Below are 10,893 nucleotides of genomic sequence, written 5' to 3'. Positions count from 1 at the left end.
CTTTAACCTAAGCCAACACGAGGCAGCAGATAACCTAGCTGTTAGGAGCATTGGGCCAGTAACCGAAAGGTTGCTGGTTCGTATACCTGGGGGGAAAATGAACACGGTAGTTAACCCCCCAACAACACCGGCTCCCCAGGTGCCGATGACATGGACATTGATTAAGGCAGCCCCCCCGCACCTCTTTGATTCAGAAGAGCTGCATTAAGTGCAGAAGACACATTTTGGTTGAATGCAGTCAGTTGTGCAACTGACTAGGTATCACCAGCCACCCATCTGCCAGCCTCAATCCCTCCTCCACATCTCTGCTCTCCTCTCATTTTCACTCTCCCTCCATCACACACACACACGCGCACACACACACAATTCAGCGCAGTAGTGTGTCTCTCCTTCCTGCCGGGGAAGAGGTGTGAGCTTGTTGTTGCAGAGAGGTTGGGTGGACTCTACCATAGTGAGTGTGATGGGGTGGGCGTGATCAGGGATAGGGAGCTCCTCCTTTGATGAGTGGGGAGGATAGCAGGCGCAGACCCTAATCTGTTCCTGAGTTGTACACTGAAGCTAGAGGAGGGTATCCTCTGTTACTTTACTACCATAGGCCCCAGTCCTGGATTTGAACCTCTTTTAAGGGATGTTTTGGTCTTTATCTAAAGGAGGAATTACTGTTTTGATGCCAACACTGGTAAGATGAAACATTTTTGTTTGTTTGTTGATGTTTTTTCATTTCAAATGCATTATTTTCTCTTGATTTTAGATTAGATTCTGATAGAATATTTGCTGGTGTTTTTATCCTAGAAAAAAGGCTGGAGGCAAAGGCTGAGGATGCGATCTCAAAAAGCCCTGCACTTTTCAGCACTTTTTTCACATCTTAAAACAGAAATCATTCCAGGGTAGTTTTGGGAAAACCTTACAGATAAGCAAATGCAGTAAACACGGTCTTCAAATAAATGACGAGGACACTAAGGAAGGAACTCCAATTTCAGCAAGATAGATTACGAGTGATATTGCACAATCAATACATACATTTCAGATACACTTTTCCCTGAAATGTTTTGAGTCATTAATGGAGCATTGCCAATGAAAATGTATTTGATACTTATATTTTTGTATTATTCATTTATTTAACCAGGAAAACCACTGTTAGGGTAAGAAATCATGACCAGAATAGCAAGGATGTGAAAACAAATGCAAAAAAAAAAAGTTTAAATCATATAAAATTTGATTTCATATGCTTCGTAAACAACAGGTGTAGACTAACAGTGAAATGCATATTTTGACATTTTGTTTGTTTCCAATATACTGTAATATCGTGAAGATACTCATGAAAGCGATTGCCACAGATTCCAGCGCTATTCATTTCTACTGTAGTGTGCAGTAAAAGTTGCTACGGATGAGAGAATGTTGTTTAAATCAAAGAATGTACCAAGAGTTTGTTGCTGTGCTATACAATTTTTATTTGGATCCTCTGTTGAAGAAGCAGCAGCTATTCTTCCTGGGGTCCACACAAAACATAGAATATGACAAAATACAGAACACTAATGGACAGGAACAGCATAGTACATAGATCACAGAATTGATGTGATGCTGCAGCTAAATTAGTGTAGGTTCTATTGCTCTACTTAGCTGGGCTTTACTGAGGGAGTGTGTGTGTGAGGGGACAGGCTGCTTCCTGCAGTGGAAAGGAACATATGCATTATTTATCAATAATAATCTTGCCTATGCAAGACAGAAGCAAAGCACGGTGGTGCATTACTGTCTTTAGATCACATAACCAGAGCTGGCCTGTTAGCACGTTATTCTCCTCCTAAGAAGACAACAGCCAGAACAAGCCCACTTACACTCTCTCTTAACCTGCTGTCACATGCAAAGTGTGGACAGATGGGAGAGGGGAATGGGACTCCCATAAGCACCCTCCATACCAGGACACCGAGGCCAGTGGGCCCAGAGAGGTCCCTGGGTATTTCAGTCACGTTTTATCTGTATTCCACATTCATCTTAACCACGATCAGGAAGAAGATCGTATGTGTGTAAGAGCTCAATCAAATGCTCCAGAGCAAAATATCCAACATTTAGAAGTTGACAGGATATCTTAGACGATTAGATCTCTGAGATGGCTGGTGTGCTTTGAGATATGGTGTGCACCAATAAAGTGTTGCAGGTAAAATGTGTGTTTAATCCAAAAAGACAGGTTGAGGGGAGACTCGATATTAAACAACGGGACGAAACATCAATGCTTTGCTGCAACAGGTTCTGTAGCTAACTTAGATGCCCAAGGGAAAATACTACTTTCATCTTGACAATCTGACAGTTTGTCCCTGTTGAAAGGTCGAGAGAATGTTGTTTTCAATCCTGTACGTCTGATCTATACAGGGACAATATGTAGCTTCTAAAAAGTGAAAACACCAGGACTATGTTAAAACCAGGTAGCAATACTTCATGCATGAAGTAAAACCCCAAAACAAATATAACTAAATAGATTCATTCAAAATATTTAAAGGTAATTTAATTTGATGGTCAATCTATTTGGAGAAATGCTGATTGTTATAAAACAAATACATTAATCAAATGCCAAATACTTACTCAATGCTCTTTGTATGTACCAGGGACATTATGTGGTCAGTTCAATTTACTGTGGGTTGAGAGCCAGGACCAGTGGTTTGGTTTTATAGTGGGCCCTCCACTATCGAGTGAGGAAATTGACTGACCGGCCTTTTCTCAATTAGATTTGCTCAACTCCTGCATCCTCACTCCTGCATCCTCACTCCTCCAACCTCTCTCGCCTCCTTTTAAAAAAGGTCAAAGGTAATCGAGGAGAGGTGGCGAGGAATATGAATGGAGATGAAAATGCTCTTGTTTGAAATAAGCTCCTTTTCCACTCGCTCGTCATCAGGCAAATTATGTTTACAAGAGTGGATATCAAAAGAAACTTGTAAAGTGATAACTAAATAAGTCAGTTGTAATTAAAATGTTTAGTACCACATCGTTTTTAAATGTCTGCATGCTTTTCTCCTGCGACAATACAACAGCTGATTCAAAGGGTGTTTGGCAGATGTCAAAACTCTTCTGCGGTAAGGTACACTTGTGCTTCTTCGCCAAAAGGAGGCTATAGAGGGGAGGACCGTTTGCCTGTTAACGAATTGGCACTCGACCACTCTGTCACTTATCGGTTTCTGGGTCACAGAGAGAGGAAGGAAGATGGACTTTTGCCCAAATGAGAAAAAGCCATAGAATATGCTAATGCTTGTACACATACAAAATAATTGCCTGCAATTTACGCAGATGATTGCAAGAAAATTGGCAAGAAAATATGAATTTTAAATAAAAAGGACAACTTCAGTAATGTTACATTCATGATACTATACATTAGAAGCTCTATCCGGTGAATCATCAAGACTCTTCAAACATGGTTGAAAGTATTCCTTCTAATGCTAACTGCTTAAGAGTCTATTGATGCTATATAGCTGTACAGCTGAGGGCTTTGGGGGCTGAAAATAATGTGGTACAGACTGTCCCTGAATATGAATCTTTAATATGCTGCACTTTAAAGCATCTCTCTCTCTTTCCCTTGTTCTCTCTTCCTTTTCATGACCCTCCTTCTCTCCGTGGCCTCTTTGAACACCTTCATGTGTGTTTTGAAGCTTTGTTCTTTTATTTTATCTGCTGACGCCATTCATAATGTTGAATTTTACCGCTACAGTACGTCCCTGGACATTACATAATTACAACAAAATGGTCTTCCAGAACAATACCAGTAATGAAAATAGCATAGCAATGTCCTTCCTGAGACCCATCTCAGAGAAAGCGTCTCTCTCTGGCTCTAGGATGGACGGTTGTAGGAGGCAGTAAATAGAATGTGCAGTCAGACGCCAGTGGGTTCTTTAATATTTAACCATGAGTTACAGCAGCATAGAGGCACTTCTCCTAACGACACAGAAGATCCTCCACTTCATCTTAAACTCACGGCTCGGCTATCATCGCTGAACCTCTTCCAGTGGACCCTTTGTTCTCCCCTCAGGTCACAAAGGCTGTTCAGACCCATGCCATCATATTTCATTTAACACATGTCAAGCAGCTTAGGGCTTCCCAACTGATTCCCTGACTTTGTCATTGTGACCATTCCTTTTGAAGTGAGTGATAGCTGCCCAGGGATATTGGTCATAGGAGACATGTCCTATGTGTGCCTGAACATTGGACCCTGTTGGTGCACACAGTGAGTAGTCTCTCCCCACAGCCACTGTAGTGAGAATACACAGTGACAGTCATTGGGAGCTCGTCAATAACATCATGATGAGTTCTAGTCCGAGGTTATTATCTCAGTTCTGTCTTTGGTGATCAGTAAAGCTACAATAGATGGTATGGCTACCTCATGATGACACACTGCCAGCAAAGGAGGTACCATCGGCGATATTATGTCAATAGCAATCTTCAATTGCTACCTGGGCATGACGATCATTGATGACCAATGGTTTACTCCTAACAATATATCCAATCTCCTGTGCTGAATCATTGGTCACACAGCAATGTCATTAGGACACTTGTTGAATGACACTGATGAGACTGGCCGGAAATGAAAAGTGGGTTCAATTAACAAGAGGCTATGAGAATGATCCAGTAAATTCCATTTTATCTGTAGAACGGGCCCCATAGCAATCTGGAATCTCTCTGTCCATTGGTAGTGTTCTTAAAGAACTGAGGGCCAGAAAGTGAATCAATAACAAATTATTGAAACTAATGTGTGCTCTGTTCTATGTGCCTTGAAGCATAACGGTACACACTGGAGGGCCGAGTAATAGACATCAGCCTCCCCCTCTCCGTTTAATGGACCTCTCACTTTTATTTATCCCTTTTTATTTGCGGGGTAGATGACAGCATGAGACCAGCACACTGCCACCCCTCAGCCTGGCCCCTGACTGGCACAACAGGCCTTATAACATATATTTTATTCCCCCACCCAGGGATGGCTTGGTTTATATCTCTGATATTTACCATACACCCTAAATTGGGATGTGTCAGAACATATCTATCTTATTTGTATGTGAGATGTTGATGAAATACATCGCAATGGAGAGTTAGTGATAGTGGTGAAGATAAAAAATAATACTGCCAGAGCAGAACCATGAAATTAGCCTACGTGTGAGCATTTTCATTTGCTGAGACTACAATGTCTTGCTCGGTTTCTTGAGCAGATGTAAAATGATTCGGTTTTGGCTTCAGTTCTGTTTTGGACTAAACTATGAGTCATTGCCTTTATGCGCAAAAAGCTCCAGCAAACTTTAATGACGTAACAACACCGAACACTAGGTACAGTATTCTTCCCTTTATAACAAGATTCACTCAAGCATCAGATCTGAATCTGATACACCAGATGCTTAAAACAAACCTATTTTGTTTTAGCACTAATTAAGATAGAAATACAGACATATGAGGCTCTAACGGAGATATACAAATATAAGCAATGGAATCCTCACATCACATCAATTAGTGGGAAGAGGGGACAGCACATTTTTATTTATTTTTTACCCCTTTTTCGTGATATCCAGATGGTAGTTAGTCTTGTCCCATCACTGCAACTCCCGTACGGACTCAGGAGAGGCGAAGGTCTTTCCTTCGAAAGACAACCCCGCCAAGCCGCACTGCTTCTTGACACACTGCTCGCTTAACCCAGAAGCCAGCTTCAGAGGAAACACTGTACAGCTGGTGACATAAGTCAGCATGCATGCGCCCGGCCGCCACATGGCATTGCTAGAGCGAGATGGGACAAGGACATCCCAGCGTGCCAAACCCTCCTCTAACCCGGATGACGTTGGGCCAATTTTGCGCCGCCTCATGGGTCTCCCGGTTGCAGCCGGCTACGACACTGCCCAGGCTCGAACCCAGATCTGTAGTGATGGCCCCCTGAGTGGCACAGTGGTCTAAGGCACTGCATCGCAGTACTAGACGCATCTAGTACTGCGATGCAGTGCCTTAGACCACTGCGCCACTCAGGAGGCCAGTTACAGACACTGATGTCAAGAGAACTCTTTTAAATGAACACGTATGCAAAAGAACAAGGCAGCATCATTAGCTATGTTTCCATTAACTTGTCCAGTGATTTTTCTGTCAACATTTAGAAAGTTTGCATAGAAAATAGATGCAACAATTACCTGCTAGGGTGCGTTTCCATGGAACTTTGAAAACACCTTGACGTAATGACGTCACAACTAAAAACTATTTATCTCAAAAACCTACACTGTTGAATGAAAATAAATACCTAAATACCCATTTAGGCAAATTGTGCATTAATATATTGGCGGCAGCTTGTATGTTCTCCCACCTATCTGGTTCATGTCTCAGGTAGCCCGTGAAAGCCAACATGGATAGAATGCAATAATTGACTAATATTTGCATATTGTAATAATTCTCATGTGCCAACGTATCGCCTCGGTTGATGACATGGTGAAACGTGCACTCCTGTAGATCTGAAGTAATTAGATGGTGAAACGTGCACTCCTGTAGATCTGAAGTAATTAGATGGTGAAACGTGCACTCCTGTAGATCTGAAGTAGTTAGATGGTGAAACGTGCACTCCTGTAGATCTGAAGTAATTAGATGGTGAAACGTGCACTCCTGTAGATCTGAAGTAATTAGATGGTGAAACGTGCACTCCTGTAGATCTGAAGTAATTAGATGGTGAAACGTTCCTGTAGATCTGAAGTAATTAGATGGTGAAACGTGCACTCCTGATGGTGAGACTCTGATCTGAGTAATTAGATGGTGAAACGTGCACTCCTGTAGATCTGAAGTAATTAGATGGTGAAACGTGCACTCCTGTAGATCTGAAGTAATTAGATGGTGAAACGTGCACTCCTGTAGATCTGAAGTAATTAGATGGTGAAACGTGCACTCCTGTAGATCTGAAGTAATTAGATGGTGAAACGTGCAAGATCGTAATTAGATGGTGAAACACTCCTGTAGATCTGAAGTAATTAGATGGTGAAACGTGCACTCCTGTAGATCTGAAGTAATTAGATGGTGAAACTCCTGTAGATCTGAAGTAATTAGATGGTGAAACACTCCTGTAGATCTGAAGTAATTAGATGGTGAAACGTGCACTCCTGTAGATCTGAAGTAATTAGATGGTGAAACGTGCACTCCTGTAGATCTGAAGTAATTAGATGGTGAAACGTGCACTCCTGTAGATCTGAAGTAATTAGATGGTGAAACGTGCACTCCTGTAGATCTGAAGTAATTAGATGGTGGAACTTGCCAACCAACCAGAAAAGTAACATGAAGAATTTCAGCTATTCTTGAAAGTAAGAACAATCCATTTCCTTCAAAGAAACATCATTTTTATAGTTGAAAATTGATTTTGCAAGACGTAGGCATTTACAATTAATTTTGGGGTGGAGCTTTATAGTTATGCGGTGACATCACGTGCCCCGTAGGCTACCTTCATTATTATTTGCCAATCCATAATTTATTCGAAAAAAAGTTTCCATCATCATTTGTCTTAATAAAGAAAAATCCACCCATGTCGAACAGATAGAAATGTGGTCGATCTTTAGAAAATGTATCCTATATCTGCTGTTTCCTTTACACATGTCGCAATGATTTTTTTTTTGCGACATTGCGTTTGTCGAATAAACCTGGGTCAATGGAAACCTGCCTAGTAACAGTTTAGCGAGATGTTTTAAATCAACTTCCGAAGCATTCTATAAAGTACTGTATTTTTCCAACCAAACAAACCTCATAGTCCTATAGTGTCCTCTATATTATTCTAATGGCCTTGGGGATATACATTTATACATGATAGAGAAAGGCATAGATGGAGTCAAAGCCAGGTGGAGTCAAAGCCAGATAGATGGAGTCAAAGCCAGGTAGACAGACTCAAAGCCAAGTAGATGGAGTCGAAACCAGATAGACGGAGTTCTGGATAGAGTACCTACCCAACTGAAAGGCACAAGCTAGTGTTATGAAACTCCCAGCTGGGCATGGCGTCAGCAAAGAGAGAACCACGGCAGGATGGGCAAGGCGGGGCAGTAACCTGAAACACTCTGGATCATGGGAGAAGTGTTGTCCTCTGACTAGAGCGAGAGCGAGGATGGTCACATGAGACAGAGTTTATTTTGTTTGTTTTCAGACCGAGACAATGAAAACTGGTGAAAATTGACAACCTGGTTTGAGATGAGTTACGAATGGCCTCCTATGCCACTTTTCAGGGTAAATTTCACATTTCCCAGACTACAACAACTAATGTCGAGATTAGATCCAGTCAAGGAATAGAGATGTCAACGTGCTCTAATAAAACCAGTCTACTCGTGTGTAGAAAGACACCAATGAAAGGGAGGGATTGTTTTTTCATTCAGCCAGACATTAATTTCTTTCTCATACGCAGCAATAAAAGCCGGGTCTCCTCCTGCCATCCTTCACTCCTGACTTTATCAGTTCAGTGTTGACATCGAAGCATGGAGTGCTGCATCTTTTATGTTTGGCCCTGTTTTTCTGCTGCTGGAACAATAATCTAAAGCTTTCGGAGCAGCGCTGGACATAAATGAGAACTTGTTCTCAACTAGCCTACCTGGTTAAATAAAGGTGAAATAAAAAAATAAAATAAAAAATTACATTTCTGTAGTCTTTAGCAAGATTCAATTGCGGGGCAGCCGATCTCAATGTCTGATTTCTCTCTGTCCCTTTCACACACGCTCTCTGTCTTTCTCTCTCCCTCTCTCTCTCTGCATTAGCGTAAGGGTGGGTTAGAGAGAGAAAGAGCTGGACACAGATCGGGGGGGTCAGTCCAGTCACTGAGAATAAGTGGGCTGGTTGAGGTTTGATCTCAATGCGGGGGATTACAGATTGTGCACTGTGTTAGTTCCAGCCAACGACCAGTCTCATTGGTCAACATGTATATTCCATCCAGCCATGCCAATAATCACCGTGACACACACCCTATAAAGACTTCTTACTTTGTTAAATATGGAGATTTTGGGTATGCGTTGCATGCCTGCCAATTAGTGAAAGTTGTTACACATACAAACTCAGAATTATATCTATACCTGTTCAGATATCATCAATATGTCATGTATGACATTTGGCTTCCCATGGTTCATGTTGGCTGACTAACCTTTTCCTCAAACATTGATGTGGCCTGATTAGTCAGGGGGCAGACACAGAGGTTGTTAGAAAAGGTTGCTACTGTATTATTAAGGTTGCCACAATCATGTGTGCAGACCTGATGCAGCACCCAAGTGCTCTCTGCTGTGCTGTGGCTGTAGCTCCACACTGGTTCTCATGTGCCTTTCTACTTGATTATCTGCATTACGCCCGTTTCTGGTCCTTTGATCCCTGAGGCAGTAATGATGTACTACTGCCCAAGAAAAAACCTTATCACACTTATAGATGATTTGAACATGTTGCGATGAAATGCTAATATCGGTCCCATAATTTGAATGGGATTTGTGCCACACATGCTAAAACGTTAGCATTTGGAAACGGTGCCAGCCACTGCCAGGGAAACTAAACCAAAGCATGGATTACTGTAATACCTTGTACATAGACCGCTTACAGGGTAAGGAGACCAATGTGTCACTTTGTAATTTGGGTGAACTTTCCCTTAAAGAACAACACCAGGAACATAAAATATCAAATCGAGGATCAGGTCACCCCTGTCCATGTAATCTTATTCATGGTGTCATCTAAAAGGAAAAACTGATCCTAGATCACATTCCTACTCAGACACTTGATAGATATGCTGCTCCTTACATAAAGTCAGGAGAAACCATAGAATCTTGACCATGGAAACAGAGACCATTTGTATGTACCAGGTTGACACAGATTCATGCCTGCAAACCGCCTGCAGTTTCCCTCAGATGTAGCCAACGTAGGCAGCAGGTACCAAGGGAGTGACCGTCCATAGCCTAGATAGGGAGTTTTGCTTGCTCTCTGGGGTTTTAGGCTCGGTTTCTGGATAAGCACTTTGTGATAACTGCTGATGTAAAAAGGGCTTTATAAATACTTTTGATTGCAATAGATTTGTTATATGTTTGGAGGAGTCATCCCCTTAGACATGCAGAGAAAGGTCAAACCTCATGGATGCAAATGTATATGATGCAGGCTGAAATCATCACATCATCTCATAACGTGATTTAATAATGAGAGGGCAGAACAAATAGTATATTATGAATACACCAGCATATCAGAATCACTGCTCACCCACTGGACACGCCCTGGTTGAATCAACAATGTTTCCACGTCATTTCAAGGAAATTACATTGAATCAACGTGGAATAGACGTTGAATTGACGTCTGTGCCCAGTGGGCAGGGCATAACCTGGTGAGTCAGCTATTATAGCATTATAGTGTTATAATGTTATAGACCCCAAACAAAATGTAGCTCTTGCCACAGAGTCTATTTATGCAATAAGGGTGTGGTATATGGCCAATATACCATGGCTACGGGCTGTTCTTAGGCACGACGCAACACGGAGTAGCACGGCTGTCAGCCAATCAGCACCCAGTTTATAATGGTATAATTCTCTGTCATCTGGAGTGGAAGTTGTGACTCGTGCCTATCCTGTGCCAGAATGTCTCGCTCAGGATGTCTATACCTGGTGTAGTCGTGGTGGTGCTCAGTGTCAGGAAACAGAGACTGTCCTCTCTGGTGAGACTACACTGGGAGGGAGGCTGGCACAAACTCAGCTCACAGACAATAAAATGGTGGTGCAAGGAAAGCATCACTGTACTGTGGTGGTAATCAGCTCCAGGTCGGTTCTAGTAAACTACCTACACACCACTGTCTGGTGTAGAAATACTGTGTTCATCCAATGTTCATTAGTTAAATATTACATTTTTTAATGAAGAGGAAAAAATATAGAATGAGTGTACAAAACATTAGGAACACTTTCCTAATATTGAGTTGCA

The 10,893-nt window shown here is 41.9% G+C and overlaps 1 protein-coding gene across 1 annotated transcript in view; it reads left to right on the top strand.

Moving 5' to 3' along the window:
* The first annotated feature begins 515 nt into the window (after positions 1–515).
* LOC115109276 (synaptic vesicle glycoprotein 2B-like) overlaps positions 516–10,893 on the top strand; it is a 46,930-nt gene continuing 36,552 nt past the window's right edge. Inside the window, exon 1 of the mRNA XM_029634015.2 lies at positions 516–679. The gene's annotated coding sequence lies outside the window, so the exon portion shown is untranslated. The remainder of the gene's footprint in view (positions 680–10,893) is intronic.

The sequence above is a fragment of the Oncorhynchus nerka genome, linkage group LG25 (genome assembly GCF_034236695.1).
Source record: "Oncorhynchus nerka isolate Pitt River linkage group LG25, Oner_Uvic_2.0, whole genome shotgun sequence".
In the NCBI taxonomy this organism is placed as follows: Eukaryota; Metazoa; Chordata; class Actinopteri; order Salmoniformes; family Salmonidae; genus Oncorhynchus; species Oncorhynchus nerka.
This window is presented reverse-complemented; position numbering and strand designations above follow the sequence as displayed.